This window comes from Cynocephalus volans, chromosome 6 (genome assembly GCF_027409185.1).
Source record: "Cynocephalus volans isolate mCynVol1 chromosome 6, mCynVol1.pri, whole genome shotgun sequence".
NCBI lineage: Eukaryota > Metazoa > Chordata > Mammalia > Dermoptera > Cynocephalidae > Cynocephalus > Cynocephalus volans.
In genome coordinates, this window is record NC_084465.1 from 97,733,337 (window position 1) to 97,750,865 (window position 17,529).

Here is a 17,529-nt window from a genome sequence, read left to right on the forward strand (position 1 = left end):
TGATAACAGATGCACATTCACACACGTGCACGTGACAACACACGTGTGCACGCACATATGTGCACCCCCAAACACACTTGCCCATTACTGCTACACATGGGAGCATGCATACATGCATACACGCCTGCACACCTGCGTGTGATGGGCCTGGGGAGCAGCACACCTGATGGGAGAAGTCCATTCTGCACCCTCCCTGGCCCATGTGCTGGCTCTGAGCCCACGCTGAGAGTGCTGAACACAGGCCCTTTGTCCCTCGGGATCAGGGCTCCCCTAGAGTGGTATTTACTGAGCATTTATCCCCTGTCCTGGGCACAACCCAGCCCCCACTTTCCAGGAAACTGGAACAATGAGGCCTTCTTCTCCCAGCAGAGGTGGGCCCTGGGCTGGCCAGCCCTTGTGTGACAGGAGTTGGGTTAGGGCCACTCATCCCTGGTCTCCCTCCCTCCAGGTGTGGGGCTTGGGAAGACCCCTCTGTGCTCTGCAGCCTCAGGCACGGGAGACAAGAGGGGCTCCGCATGCAGCCCAGTCCCAGCTGGCCAAAGCCTCCCTGCAGCCCCAGAGCCAGGCTGCCAATGGGGGACGCCCCCAGCCTCACTTGGAGGTAGGAACATGTGTCCCAGGCTCAGGTCCTGCGACAAGCCTGGCCCAGCTGAGACTCCTGGTGGAGCAGAGCTGGCTCCTGCACGTGGCCTTGGCTGATCCTGCGACCTCAGAAACCAGAGGGAAGACCCTGCTGGGTGGGGCAGGGAATGATCTGATGTGAAGGGGCGTTTCTGTCCCTGCCCCAAGTGAAGGCTGAGTCTGGACTTCGTGCAGGGACTTGAGTGGCTGCTGCCAGAGAAGGAGCCCTGTGAGGGGAGGCACTGGGGGTGGGGATTCGGCTTTGCATTCCCCAAACCCTCAGCTCTTCTGATCGCTCACTCCCTCATTCAAGTTCCTGTTGGGTGCTGTGCTCTATGGTGAACATTTTTAATTGAAATGTACTTATTGTACATATTTCTGGGGACAGGGTTATATTTTGATGTGTGTATACAATGTGATGACAACACCAGGGTAATTAGCATATTCCTCATTGCAAAACATAACCATTGCTTTGTGATGACATTTGGTCCCTTCTCTTCTAGCCATTTGGTAATGTGCAGTAAATTATTGTTAATTATAGATGCCTAGAGCTTCTGTATACCATTAAAACTTATTTTCCTTATCTAGGTGGAAGTTGATGTTAAGAAACCAACCTCTCACTATCCCTTTCTCCCACTTCCCAGCCACAGAAACCATAATTCTACTGTCTACTTCTAAAAGTTCAAATTATTGTTATTGTTATTCATTTATTTACTTTTTAGCTCCCACACGTGAGTGAGAACATGCAGTATTTATCCTTCTGTGCCTGACTTAACATCACTTAACATGAGTTCTTCGAGGGTCATGTATGTTGCTGCAATTAACAAGATTTCACTTTTTATTACAGCTGAGTGGTATTCCATTGTGTATATGCCACATATTCCTAATCCATTCGTCTGTCAATGGACACCTAGGTTGATTCCATATGTTGGCTATTGTGAATAGTGCTGCAACAAACACAGCGGTGCAGATACCTTTTTGATATGCAAATTTCCTTTCTGTTGCATAAATGCCTAGCAGTGGGATTGCTGGATAATATGGTAGTTCTATTTGTAGTTTTTTGAAGAACCTCCATACAGTTTTCCGTTATGGCTGTAATGATTTACATTCCCACCAACAATGTATAAGAATTTCCCTTTCCCTGCGTCCTCGCTAGCATTTGGGATTTTTTTGTCTATTTGATAATAGCCATTCTAACTGGAGTGAGATAATATCTTATTGTGGTTTTAATTTGCATTTCCCTGATATTAGTGATGTTGAGCATTTTTTCATATACCTGTTGATCATTTACAGCTTCTTTTAAGACATGTCTATTCAGCTCATTTGCCCATTTTCAAATTGGATTATTTGTTTTTCTGCTGTTGAGTTGTTTAAGTTCCTCGTATATTCTGGATATTAATTCCTTGTTGGATGAATAGTTAGCAAATATTTTCTCCCATTCTGCTGGTTGCTTTTCACTCTGTTGATTATTTCCTTTGCTGTGCAGAGGCTTTTTAATTTGATATAAGCCCATTTGTCTATTTTTGCTTTTGTTGCCTATGCTTTAGAAGTCTTTTCCATAAAAATTTCACCCAGACCAATGTCTTGGGGTGTTTCCTCTATGTTTTCTTCTGGTGGTTTTATAGTTTGGGGTCTTACATTTAAGTCTTTAATCATTTTTAGTTGATTTTGGTATAAATATATATATGAGAGATGGGGGTTATGGACTGAAATAAAGGCTGTCAAGGCAGAAATACTTTTATAAGGGCTTGTTGAAAGCCAAGCTTGAGGGTCAACCCAGGAAACACAAGCCTCCAGAGTTGGGAGGTCTCCGAAGTCTGCTACAGGAAAGGCATTTCATACAGGAGTTTCAAAAGGAAGTTTCAAAAGGGAGTGGGGAAAGATCCAAGTACAGTTGTCTTTTTCTCACGGAACTCAAAAAATCACAGTCATAGGTTACTGATTACAACATGGGAAACAAAAGCCTCTGCGTGCCCCCTGAAGCAGAAACTTCATGCTTCAGCTATGCTTAACAATGCCTAAGTGACTTGTTCAGAACAACCAGGTCGTACATTAGTCAATAAATCAGCAGTCCTAACCACACACATCGTTAGTCTTAAGAACAAGATGTCAACATCGGGTTCATGAAACTTATTCCAAGGCAGTGAGTTTTGGAAAACCTGCTCCGTTCTGATTATTTCCTTCATCAGTGTCTAGGTTCTTTCTTCTGCATGTGGATGTCCAGTTTTCCCACCACCATTTATTGAAGTGGCTGTCCTTTCTCCAGTGTACATTCTTGGCACCTTTGTCAAAGATCAGTGGGCTGCAGTTCTGTGCATTTGCTTTGGGTTCTCTATTCTATTCCGTTGGTCTATGCATCTGCTTTTATGCCAGTACTATCCTATGTTGATTACTGTAGCTTTAAGTATGTTTTGAAGTCTGGTAGGTTAATGCCTCCAGCTTTGTTCTTTTTGCTCAGGATTGCGTTGGCTATTCTGGGTCTTTTGTGACCCAGAATGTGAATTTTAGGATTGCTCTTTCTATTTCTGTGAAGAATGTCTATGCTAAGCATTTATTTACGCTTTTCCCCAAAGAAACTTAATGCTTTCATTGGAATACCAGGGCACCCAGCCACTCATTTGGCCTAATCTTTTATATAAGTAAAATTCCATTAGTACAAGCATTGAAAATAAGATAAACTATACCCCAGTTTCAAATTGAGAGTGGCAGAATTCCTGGGTTCTGGCTTCCTAAGGCTGCCCTGGCACTTGTGTCTGTTCCTTGATGTCTTGCCAGTTCAGCCACAATTATACATATATCACAGATTGGGTGGCTTGAACAATATATGTTTATTTCTCACAGTTCTGGAGGCTGGAAGTTCAAGATCAAAGCACTGACATATTTGGTGCTTGGTGAGGGCCAACTTCCTGACTTGTAGACAGCTGCCTTCTCATGTGTCTTCACACGACAGGGAGAGAGAGAGGGAGAGAGACAGAGACAGAGACAGACAGAGACAGAGACAGAGAGACAGAGACACAGAGATAGAGATAGAGACAGGGAGAGAGAGACAGTCAGAGACAGAGACAGAAATGGAGAGAGACAGAGAGACAGAAAGACAGACAGAGAGAGAAAGAGAGAGGACTCTAGTCTCTTCCTCTTTTTATAGTCAACACCCACCTCCTCACCACCCCTACAACTCTTAGCCTTTTGCTGTATCTGCTTCATTGCACATCTACCCACGTACCCACCTTCCATCCATCCATCAACCCATCACATTTTTTGATGCATTTCAAACATTTGTTACGAGCATCAGTATGATTCCCTTAAACACCAGGTTAACCAGATTGTTTTATAGTTGTTAATGAAATCACAAATCTGGAAGTGTATGTTTACAGGTTTTTTATTTTGTTCATTTTTGATATTTCATTATCTTTATTGTGGTAAAATATACATTAAATACTATTTTAACCATTTTTAAGTGTACAGTTTAGTGAAATTAAGTATATTATCCATGTTATGCAACCATCACCAGCATCCATCCCCATAACTCTCTTCATCCTGTAAAATTTAAACTCTGTGCCCACTAAACAATAACTGCTGACCCCCCTGCTCCCAGCCCTGGGCAGCCACCATTCTACTGTCTGTCTCTATGATCCTGACTATTCTGAGTTCCTCGTGTAAGTGGAATTATACAGTATTTGTCCTCTCGTGACAGGCTTATTTCATGTAGCACAATGTCCTCAAGGTTCATCCATGCTGTAGGTGTGCCAGAATTTCCCTCCTTTTTTCCATTTTTTTATTGTGGTAAAACACATATGACATAAGGATTGCCATTTTAAGCATTTTAAAGCATACGATTGCATGGAATTAATTACATTCACAATGCTGTGCAACCCCTACCTCTCTCTATTTTCAGAACTTTTTTGTCATCCTAAACATCACCTCTGTACCCATTAAGCAATAGCTTCCCATCATTCCTCTCCCTTCCCCCTTTTCTGGTAACCTCCAACCTACTTCTGCCTTTTAAGTTTTTTTTTTTCCATTTATTTTTTCTTCATTGACCAATGACAACTGTATATATCTATGGAGTGCAATATGATATTTGGGTACATTTGTACGGTGTGCAATGATCATCTCAAGGTATTTAGCATATCCATCACCTCAAACATTTGTCACCTCTTTGTATTGGGAACATTTGACATTCTCTCAACTAGCTACTTGAAGTTATACAGTAGTTTGTTGTCAACTGCAGTCTCCCTACAGTGCCGTAGAACACTAGATCTTATTCCTCCTGTCTCTTTACAATTTTGTATCTGTTGTCCACCCCCTCATACCCCCCATCTCCCCCTTACCAGTCTCTAGTAACCACTATTCTACTCTCTACGTCTATGAGATCAACTGTTTTAGCTTCCCCATATGAGTGAGGACACGTGGTATTTCTCTTTCTGTACCTGGCTTATTTTGCTGAATATAATTTCCTCCAAACTCATCCATGTTGCTGCAAATTACAGAGTTTCATTCTTTTTTATGGCTGAGTAGTATTCCATTGTGTATATACCACATTTTCTTTATCCAGTCATCTGTTGAAGGACATTTAGGTTGGTTCCAACTCTTGGCTATTGTGAATACAGCTGTGATAAACATGCCATATTTACTGTAGTATTTATGCATTTTTTAACCGTTTAACATGTATAAAACTGTGTTACTACTTCTATTAGATTCTTCTTTTTTTACTGTGTCACTGACAAAGTTTTGAGTGTCTCCCTGGGCCTGTTTTCTTGTAAGCCCCTTGCTTTTCATCTCATGATTTTGCATAGCTGTCTGATCTTTAGGAATGCCTATGTCATGTTATAGCAGAATGGATGGATAGCTAATTGTAGTGAAGTGACTTTGATGTACTGATGAAACTCTTATATACTTGTTGTCAAAATACACTGCTGAAACACTGTGGAAGAGAGTTTGGTGTGTTTGAATATGCATCTGATCATCGATTCCTTTAGAAAATGTTTTCAGTCTCTGTCCCCATCAGTCCCTGAGACTGAGAGGTGCTTTGATGTGAGACGTGAACTTGAATGCCCTCTTTGAGTGGTCAGGACTGTATGTGGAATTTTTGGGACAGTAATTGTGGAGTGGGGAAGTCTCCTGTTTTGTTTTATTTATTTATTTATTTTTCCACTTTGCAGCTTTGTTTTGACTCTCTAAATACATTTTGAAGAGGGACAGAAGTAACCCTAAGGATGTGTTGGGGGTGCTTCCAAGAACAGATGCTTCTGTAATGAAATGGTAGGTGACCCACACATATGCGTGCGTTTTCAGGTTTATTTGCATAATTTTACTTGACACCCTACTCCTGGGTTGTGGAGTGTACTAACATTTACAAAGCAAATGTATTTCACAGGGCCTAGATTCCAAAGTCCTGCAGTTTCTGGTATAACCTAACTTTGTAAAATTACACATAGAAATGTTAACCTTGCAAAAGACAGGAAACTTTCCCCAGACTAAAGTCTCTGTTGTAGATAAAGAATTGTAACACAGCAAAATTGCTGGCTCCAAGGGTAGATATCCTTGGTGCAACTAAACCTAATGACAGTTGCCATGACAATTATCTTACTGTTCTTTTTCTAACCACCTATGTTCCTTTTCCATAATTTTTTGGCCTGGAGAATAAATACTCAGAGAAGACCCCAGTTCATTGTTAATTTTCCAAGGAATGCCTCTCTCTTGAGGGTTCATGGAAATTAATCCCTTTGGGGCTTCTCACTGCTCAGAAGAAATGGGCTTTGAGTAATCCTTTTTGTGTCTCTGTCACCTGGGGGGAGAGGTGACACTGGGTCTGGTCTTTTGCTGCCCTCCCCCACCTAAAAATGGCCCAGAAGATGAACTAGGTGGGCTGTGGACCGTGGGCCATGGGTTGGAGGAGACTGGGGAAGCAGAGCCACAAGACTCAGGAGGGCAAGGCTGGGTCAGGTGGTGGTTGGAAGAGAGGGCCTGATATGCCCAAAAAGTTTTCCCCAGAGGTGAGAACACAAGCAGGAGGAGCAACTGGTCAAGCTGTCTTTAATAAGGGAGAGCCTCAGGGATTCTCTGGATCTGGCAGTGTCCAGCAAGGGAAAGGGTCCTGGGTTGGGTCCACTGGGAGAGGCACAGAGGAAGGCACTGGTGGGACAGTGGGCTTTTCCACACTGGACACTGGGAGGGTTTGGGGTGATTGGCCTTCCCTTGTTGGGGCCCCTTCTGCATCTGCCATCAGAGGGAGCCCCATGGCGGTCCTGGGGTCTGGGCCTCCACCTCTGGATTAAATGCCCCAAACTCACTGAAACTTAAATAGTGTCCCCAAAGTTCCAGGTATTGGAAACTTGGCCCCCACTGTGACAGTGTTGAGGGTAAGAAATCCTATTATGGTAATTGAAATGTGGGGCCTTGAAAAGGTGATTAGACTGTAGGAACATGCCATAGTGAATGGATTGATAATGGTGTTCAGGTATGTGGTTCTGAGGACTTTAAAAGAAGAGCATGTGAAAGGTTAGTCTCTCTCTGTTCCACCATCTTTTGCCACGTGAGACACCTGCATTGTTGTAAAGCCACCAAAGAAGACCCTCACCAGATGTATTGCCTGGACTTTGGACTTCCCAGTCTTTGAAACTGTGAGCAACAAATCTTGTTTTCTTTATAAAACACCCATTTGGTGTATTTTGTTATAAGCAACAGAAATGGACTAAAACATCTTCCATCCTTCTGGGGCAGCCACACTCTGTGTGGCCTGGGTAAAAAGCCAGGGATAAAGGAAGGAGCAGATATGTGGGCTAAGTGTGTGGGCCAGGTGTGTGAGCTAGGTGTGTGGACTGGGTGTGTGGCCAGTTATATGAATCAGGTGCATGGGTCAGGTGTGGGGTTCAGGGGTGTGCACCAGATGTATGAGTCAGGTGGGTGAACCAGGTGTGTGGGCCAGGTGTGTAGACTGTGTGGGCCAGGTGTGTGGACCAGGTATGTGGGCCAGGTATGTGGGTCCTGTGTAGAGGCCAGGTGTGCAGTCCAGGGGTGTGGGCCAGGCATGTGGACCAGGGGTGTGTGCCAGGTGTGGGGGCCAGGTATATGAGGCAGGTGTGTGGACTGGCTATGTGGGTTAGGTGTGTGGGTCAGCTGTATGGGCCAGGTGTGTGGAATGGGTGTTGGCTAGGTATGTGGGTCAAGTGTGTGGGTCAGGCATGTGGCATGTGGACCGGTGTGTGTGCCAAGTATGTGAGCTAGGTGTGTGGCTCATGTGTACACCAGGTGTATGGGCCAGGTGTGTGGACAGGGTGTGTGAGCCAGGTGTGTGAGTCAGGTGTGTGAGCCAGGTGTAGGATGGTTGGCAGGGGTGGGTAAAAGCTTCTCTGTGGGCTCTGAAGGGGGGAGGGAGGTGGGAAGTGATAGAGGAGAGGGGCAGGGTGTCAGGTTGCTGGGCTGGCGGCTGCCTTGGAAACAGCCTGCTTATTTTTTTCTGGATAGGTGGCCCAGGGCTTTAGGCCTAGGGGTCAACAGGTTCCCAAATTTTTAACCAGGAGCAAAGGAGGCAGTAGGAAGCCTGATTTTGTGAACTTGAGTTGCATTCCCCATGTGGACAGTGACTTGAATGGGGCTCTGGCCATAGGCACTCTCATCACCATTGGAGAAGAGAGGGGAACCTAGCTCTGGTCCTAGAAAGGGTGCTGCTTCCACACTCAAGACAGAATCCTAATGCAGACCTAAGACCTTTGTATCCTCTGCCCCAAGCCTTCAATCTCACATGAGCACTTGCCAAAGTCAGAGCCCCAGAGTATTCCAGGGATGAGGTTTCCAACCTCTTTGGACCACAATCTACTGTAAGAAATTCAATCTACTTGTAACACAGGAAACACATTCAGCTAACTGCAGACACTCAGTGATCATGGGAAGTGCCAGGCTCTGCTCCAAGGGCTCTTCCTGAACTCCCTGCTTACAATAATACTAGGACAGGACTCCACTGTCCCCATTTGCAAAATAAGAAAATTGAGGTGCAGAGAGTAAAGTGACTTTTCCTAGGTCACACAGCAGTAAGTGACAGAAGTGGGGTTCATCTTGAGGTGGTCTAGCTGCAAAGTCTGGGCTCTGAACCCTATACTTAGGTAAATATTTCACAACCAGTCCTCATCTTTCTGCATGAGATACACACTGACTACAGAGCTGTGAGGAATGATCTTTGCACAGGAGTTGGGTTAGGGAGGGAGGGACTCAGGGAATTATTTGATACCACTGAATTGTACATTTTTAAATGGTTAAGATGATAAATTTTATGTTATGTGTATTTTACCATAATTTTAAAATGGTAGAGGGCTGGCCAGTTAGCTCAGTTGATTAGAGTGTGGTGTTATAACACCAAGGTCAAGGGTTCAGATCCTCATACCAACCAAGCACCAAAAAATAAAAATAAAAAATAAAAGAACAAAATAAAAATGGGGTAAATTAATTAGTAAAGAAAAAAAAAAAAAGTCTGACAGCATATTAAAAGGATCATAGACCATGACCAAGTGGGATTTATCCCGGGAATGTAAGGGTGGTTCAACATAAGAGAATCAACCAATAAATACCACTTTCATAGGATGAGGGAAGAAAAGCCCACATGACTGCCTCATTAGATGCAGAAAAATCACTTGACAAAATTCAACACCCTTTCATGATTAAAACACTCAGAAAACTAGGAATAATAGAACAGAATCTACTCAACACGATAAGGAACATTTATAAAAACCCTACAGCTATCATCATACTCAGTAGTGAAATGCTAAGAGATTTCCCCCTAAGATCAGGGAAAAGACAAGGATACCTACTTTCACCACTGCTACTCATCATTATACTGGAAATACTAGCCAGAGCAAGTACCTAAGAAAAGAAATAAAAGGCATTCACACTAGAAAGGAGGAAGCAAAACTATCTCTAATTGTAGATGACATGATTCTACAGAGAGAGAATCCCATACAATCCACACACACACAAAAAAACATGAGGGTTAGTAAACAAATTCAACAATGTTGCAGGGTACAAGAACAACACACAAAAATCAGTCATTTTTCTATATATCAGCATGACCAATTTAAAAAAAGAAAATAAAGAAATCCATTCAATTTAAAATAGCATCCAAAAGAATCAAATACCTAGGAATAAATTTAACCAAGAAAGTGAAAGATTGTACACTGGAAAGTACAAAATATTACTAAAAGAAATTAAATAAATGGAAATAAAATAATAAATAGAAAGACATCCCATGTTTGTGAATTGGAAGACTTAATATTGCTAAGATGACAGTACTCCTCAAAGCAATCAACAGATTCAATGCAGTGCCCAACAAAATTCTAATGAGTTATTTTGCAAAAATAGAAAAGCAAATCCTGAGTTGTATATGAAATTGAAAAGGGCTCCAACTAGCCAAAACAAGCTTGAAATACAAGAACAAAGTTAGAGGACTCACATTTTCCAACTTAAAACTTAATACAAAGCTATAGTAATCAAAACAGTGTGGTACTGGCCACATTGAAAAGACATATAGACCAATGGAATCGAATATAGTCCAGAAATAAATCCAAATATCTATTATTGATTGATTTTTGACAAGGGTACCAAGATCATACAATGGACAAAGAATAGTCTCTTCAAAAACTGGTGCGGGAACAACTGGATGACCACATGCCAAAGAATGAAGTTGAATCCCTCCCTCACTCTATATACAAAAATTAACTCAAAATGGATTAATAATCTCAATATAAGAGCTAAAATTCTAAAACTATTAGAAGAAAACAGGGGGGTAAATCTTCATAGCCTAGGATTTGGTAATAAATTATTAGATTTGACACCAAAAGCACAAGCAACAAATGAAAAAATGATAACTTAAATTCCATAAAGATTAAAAAGGGATCGCTATTTGGGTAATTCCCTATAGTGGGTTGAACTGTGGCCTCCCCAAAAGAGACATGTCAACCCAGAACTTCAAAATGTAACCTAATTTGGAATAAGGGTCTTTGCAGATGTGATTAAGGTAGGGATCTTGAGATGAAATCACCCTGGACAGAATAGGCCATAAATCCAATGAAAGGTATTCTTAAAAGAGACCAAAAAGGAGAAGACACAGAGAAGAGGAGAAGGCCATATGAAGGCAAAGGCAGAGACCTGAATGATGTGTCTGCAAGCCAAGGAACACCAGGAGCCACCAGAAGCTGGAAGAGGCAAGGAAGTATTCTCTCCTAGAGACTTTGAGGGGAACACAGCCCTGCTGACACCTTGATTTCAGGTTCTGGCCTTCAGACTGTGAGAGAATAAATTTCTGTTGTTTTAAGTCACCAAATTTGTGGTAATTTGTTACAGCAGCTATAAGAAACTAATATTCTCTTCCTTCAAATTCTGGTTAATTATATAATTGTTTGTATGTTGTTACATTTTATAAATTTTCTATTTTGCTCTGTAACCACAAATCCCATGGATACTTAACATCTATCATATGCTTGAATAGATTCAATCTATCATGTAAGATCTTTATTTTGAATCATCCCTTAGTTGGACTAATTCTGTTATCCATTTTCTCCCTAAGATGGCTTATAGTTACTGTGCTCCCTAAGTTGTCATGTAATTAAAAATGTCTGCAATGAACAGTGGTTGCCCAGAGGTGGAAGGGGCAAATTAACCAGGACTGAGCAGGAAGGAGCTTTCTGGGGTGAAAGTCATGTTCTATATCTTGAAAGGAGTTTGAGTTACACAGACATAGGCATCCATCAAAACCCCATGAATAGCAAGGATGCCTGCTTTCACCACTTCTATTCAGTGTAATACTGGAAGTTCTAGCCGAAGCATTAGGCAAGAAAAAGAAATAAAAGACATCCAAATTGGAAAGGAAAAAAGTAAAATTATCTTTGTTCCCAGATGACAAAATCTTTACATAGAAAACCCTAAAGATTCCACATTCAAAAAAACACCTGTTAGAACTAACAAATGATTTCATCAAAGTAGCAGAATATAAAGTCAACACACAAAAATCAGTTGCATTTCTATACATTAATAATGAACAATCTGAAAAGGACATTATGAAAACAATTTCATTTACAATAGCATCAAAAAGAATAAAATACTTATGAATTAACAACAAGGAAATAGAAGACTTATATAATAAAAACTATAAAATGATGCTGAAAGAAATTTAAAAAGACATAAATGAATGGAAACACATCTCATGTTCATGAATTGGAAGGCTTAATATTGCAAAGGTGTCAATACTCCCAAAGTGATCTACAGATTCAATGCAATTCCTATCAAAATCCCAGTGATTTTTTTTCCCAGAAATACAAAAGCCCACCCTAAAATTCATATGGAATCTCAAGGGACCTGTAATAACCAAACAATCTTGAAAAAGAAGAACAAAGATGAAGGATTCACACTTCCTGATTTCAAAACCTACTACAAAGCTGCAATATTCAAAACACTGTGGTACTAGCATAAAGACACATAGACCAGTAGTATAAAATAAAGAGCCCAGAAATAAGTTCCCATGTATATGGTCAAATAATTAGACCAAGACCATTCAATGAGGGAAAAGGACAGTCTTTTCAACAAATGGTGCTGAGAAAGCTAGATATCTACATGCAAAACAATAAAATTGGACACTTATGTAACACCATATACAAAAGTTAACTCAAAATGGATCAAAGACCTAAAATTAAAGAACTCTTAGTAAAAAACATGCAGCAAAAGCTTCATGATATTGGATATGACATCAAAGGCACAAGCAACAAAAGAAAAAACAGACAAATTAGACTTCTTGAAAATTTAAAAAATTTGTGCATCAAAAGACACTATCGGGCCAGCCCATGGCTCACTCGGGAGAGTGTGGTGCTGATAACACCAAGTCAAAGGTTAAGATCCCCTTACCGGTCATCTTTAAAAAAAAAAAAAAAAGAAGATACTATCAACAGAGTGAAAAGGCAAACCACAGAATGGGAGAGAACATTTGCAAATCATATATCTGATAAGGTATTGATATCTAGAATATATACAGAACTCGTAAAACTCAACAAAAAACCACATAACCCAATTCAAAAATGGAAGAAAAAACCTTGAATAGACATTTCTCCAAAAAAGATATGCAAATGGCCAATAAACACATGAAAAATGCTCCATATCACTAACCATTAGAGAAATGCAATGAGATACCACCTCACACCCATTTGGATTCATCCATGGATGAATGGAAAGCGAAATGTGGTACATACATACAATGAAATACGTATTCTTCAGCCTTAAAAAAGGGAGCGAGACAGGGCAAGATGGCAGACTACAGGTGACCAGAGTGCATCCTTCTCACAGAAAAGGACCAGAACAACTAATAGATAAATATTGATGGGAGCATCTGTGGGAGAGCACAGGCATGCAGCAGGAGACTGGTGAGATTGCTATGGAGCACAAAAACCCAGAATGCTGCCATAGAAAGGAGAGAAAGGCACATGGCCTCAGACGCCACATCTCCACCCCTGGGATTGGTCTTTCTCTTGGGGCAGAAAGATAGGAAGAGGACCCACACCAATCCCTATCCTCACCTGAGATGCCTGCAGTTTCTACTGCAGGAGGATTCTGCAGCCTTTGCAAGCCTAGAGCCAAGTGTGGGAAGCTGCTTAGAATGCATGCACCGTGTCACTCCAGAACAGAAGCACAAACTTGCACTCCCCATCCCCCACCCTCATGACCCAAGCTGATACAGTATGGTGCCATCTTGAAACCGGAGCCACTGTGGGAACACACCCTACCCTGGGGGCTGGTAGCTACTGCACTTCCTCATGGGAGAGGCTGCAGCACCCACATCCCAGAGGCTTGAGATCTGGACCCAGGGTGACTTTGACTCCAGTCCTGCATGTCTGAGAAGCTAATCCCAGCCCTGCTAAACTGACGCACCCCTATGTCCTCAATCAGAGATCAAATGGACAGACAGCCCCACTTCCACCACCAGTGGGCTGAGTTCTGTTTGCCTAGACCCCAGGGCAGCTTGCAGATCCCTGTCCTGATAAACACACTCTCAGGCCAGCAGAACCAAAATGCATTGACACCTTCCTGGAGAAGTGGCCAGGTGGTCTTGCCCTCAACACTCCCATCTAGCAGCCTTACCTATCACCCAAGAAACAGCTATCAGGATCCCCTCTTTGCAGCCCTGCCTAGTAGCCTCGCCCACCGCCGAGAAGCAGCTCAGCAACCCTGCCCCTGGAAGACCCCCTCCTGAACCACTGAGGGAAGCACAACCTCACACCTGGCTCTGAGAAGAGGTGCAGTGGACCAGCTTCCCACTGACCCACAGCCAGGCACCTGAGCCAAAGCATACCCAAGACCTTGACTCAGAGCAAGAGCTCAGCCATCATGCCCCTGGTGGACCCACCCCAGAGTCTTTGAGCCATTGTATGTACACACATCTGAGTGAGAAACAGCCTGGCTTATGTGCCCTTAGCAGGCCTGCCCCCAGTCAGAAATCACAAGGTGATCCTGCCACTGGGAAACCAGTCCTGAATTCCCTGAGACACTACAAGTCCACACTCCTAGCCTGAAAATCAATCCAGTGACTCCATCCTTATTGAGCCAGATCCCAAGATGACTGGCCCACAGTGAGCATGCACACACCCCCAGCCTGAGAATCAACATAGTAAGCCCACCCCCTGCAAAGCCATGCCACTGCCACCAAAAATCACCTAAGTATAGGCCACTGAGGCACTCACAGACATAGCAAAAGTGGATTGGATTATAGTTGAAGAAATTATGTAGAGTCTACACTACTGCATTCATTCAGAACAAAGGCATTGAACTCTACCCAATTGAAACCCAAAAACACATTTACAGGTGAAAGTCCTTCCCCACACAAGCCACTCTACAAAATTCAAAGAGGTGAGTCTTCCACCAGATGCACAGATATCAATGCAGGGAAACAAGAAACATGAAAAAACAAGGAAGCCATCAAAGAAACACAACAATAATCCAATAACTGATCCCAAAGAATTGAAAATTGACAAGTTGCTGGAAAAGTAATTCAAATTAATAATCTTAAGGAAACTCACTGAGATACAGAGAATACAAACAATTCAATGAAATCAGAAAAACAATTCATGACCTGAATGATAAATTTAACAAAGAGATAGATATCATTAAAAAATCAAACAGAAATCTTGGAATTGAAGAATTCATTGAATGAAATAAAAAACACATCTGAGACTCTCAACAAAAGATGAAATCATGCAGAAGGAAGAATTCCTGATCTTGGAGACAGCTGTTTTGAAATAACCCAGGAAGAGAAAAGAAAGAAAAAACATTTAAAAAATGAACAGAACCTACAAGATTTATGAGATACTATTAAATGAACAAATATTCAAAATACAGACATACTAGAAGGAGAAGAAAACGAAAAAGATATTAAAAACATATTTAATAAAATAATAGCTAAAAACTTTTCTAGTCTTGGGAAAGGTACAAATTTCAAAATCCAGGAAGCTCAAAGGTCTCCAAATAGATTCAACTCAAAAAGATCCTCTCCAAGACAAGTTGTAGTCAAACTTTCAAAAGCTAAAGACAAAGAGAGAATTCTAAAAACAAGAGAAAAGCATCAAGTCACTTATATGGGAATCCCCATTAGACTAACATCAGACTTCTCATCAGAAGCTCTACAGACCAGGAGAGAATAGGATGACATATTCAAAGTACTGAAAGAAAAATCCTGCCAACCAAGAATACCATATCCAGCAAAGCCATGCTTCAGAAATGAAAGAGAAATAAAGTCTTTATGAGACAAGCAAAAAATATGGGTATTCATCACCACCTGTAAGAAATGCTGTAAGAAATGCTTAGGGGACTCCTACATCTAGAAGAGAAAGAATGATAACAACCATCATGAAAACACTCCAAAATATAAAACTCACTGGTGCCATAGATACGCAAATTAGAAAGAGAAAGGAATCAAACCTTATCAATACAGAAAACCACCAAACCACAAGGATAAATAATGAGAGAGCAAGAAAGGAACAAAGGATACACAAAACAATCAGAAAACAACCAACAAACTGACAGGAGTAAGACCTCACATATCAGTAATAACCTTGAATGTAAATGGATTAAATGCCCCAATTAAAAGACATAGACTGGATGAATGGATAAAAAAAAACATGACCTATCCATGTGCTGCCTACAAAAAACCTACAAAGACACGTAGACTGAAAGTGAAGGGATGGAAAAAGGTATTCCATGCAAATGGAAAAAAAAACTGAGCAGGAGTAGCTATACTTATATCAATAAAAAAGACTTTAAATCAAAATCTATACTAAGAGATTAGGAAGGACATTATATAATGATAAGAGGATTAATACAGCAAAAGGATATAATAATTATAAGTATATATGCACCCAACACTGGAACACCAAGATCCACAAAGCAAATCTAATCAGATCTAAAGGCATCTAGATATAGACACCAACACAATAATACTCGGGGACTTTAATGTCCCACTCTCAGCATTAGAAAGATCATTGAGACAGAAAATCAACACAGAAATACCAGATTTAAACAGCTTCATAGATAAGCCTAAAAGATATTTACAGAATGTTTCATCCAACAGCTTCAGAATACACATTCTATTCATCAGCACATGGAACATTCTCCAGTATTGACCACATGCTGGGTCAATACACAAAAGTAGTTTCAACAGGTTTAAAAAAAAAAAAAAAAATCAAGGGCCGAGCCTGTGGCGCACTCGGGAGAGTGCGGCTCTGGGAGCGCAGCGACGCTCCCGCTGCGGGTTCGGATCCTATATAGGACTGGCCGGTGCACTCACTGGCTGAGTGCCCGTCACAGAAAAGACAAAAAAAAAAAAAAAAAAAAGAATTCTAAAAAAAAAAAAAAAAAAAAATCAAAATCATATCAAGTATTTTTTCTGACCATAGTGGAATGAAACTAAAACTCAATGACAAAAGGAATTTTCAAAACTGCACAGTACATGGAAATTAACTAATAACTAATAACTAATATTTCTTAAACCATTTCAAAAAATTGAAATGGATGGAATTCTTCCAAACTCATACTACAAGGCCAGTATTACCTGATATCAAAACCTGGCAAGGAAACAAACAAACAAACAAAAAAACAGAAAGAAAGAAAAAGAAAAAGAAAACTGCAAACCAATATCCCTGATGTACATAGTATTTGAAATATTAGCAAGCCAAATCCAACAGCACATCAAAAAGATTATGCGCCATGATCAAATGGGATTTATTCCAGGGATGCTAGGATGGTTCAACATACACAGATCAATAAACATAGTACATCACATCAATAGAACAAAAGAAAAAAACATATCATCATCTCAGTAGATGCAGAAAAAGCATTTGATAAAATTCAACATCCTTCATGATAATAATACTCAACAAATTATGTATGGTATTATATTAAGCAAAGTACCTTAATACAATAAAAGCTATATTTGAGAAACCCACAGCTAACATTAAAAGCTTTTCACTTAACAAGTGGAACAAGACAAGGATGCCCACTCTCACCACTTTTACTCAACATAGTACTAGAAATCCTAGCCAGAGAAATTAGGCAAGAGAAAGAAATAAAGGGCATCTGAATTGGAAGGGGGGATGTCAAATTGTCCTTGTTCTCAGATTTTATATATAGAAAAACCTAAAGACTTGCTGTGGATTGAATGTCCCCCCAAACCCACTGGGCTTGGTTCTCATTGTAACAGTGTTGAAAGGTGGGGCCTTTAAAAGGTGATTGGATTAGGAGAACTGTACCCTCATGAATGGGTTAATCCATTCATGAGTAATGAGTTATAATGGGTGTGGACTGGTGGCTTTATAAGAAGCACATGAGAGAGCTCTTCTGATTCACTCCCCATGTGATATCCTGCATTGTTGTCGGACCCTAGAG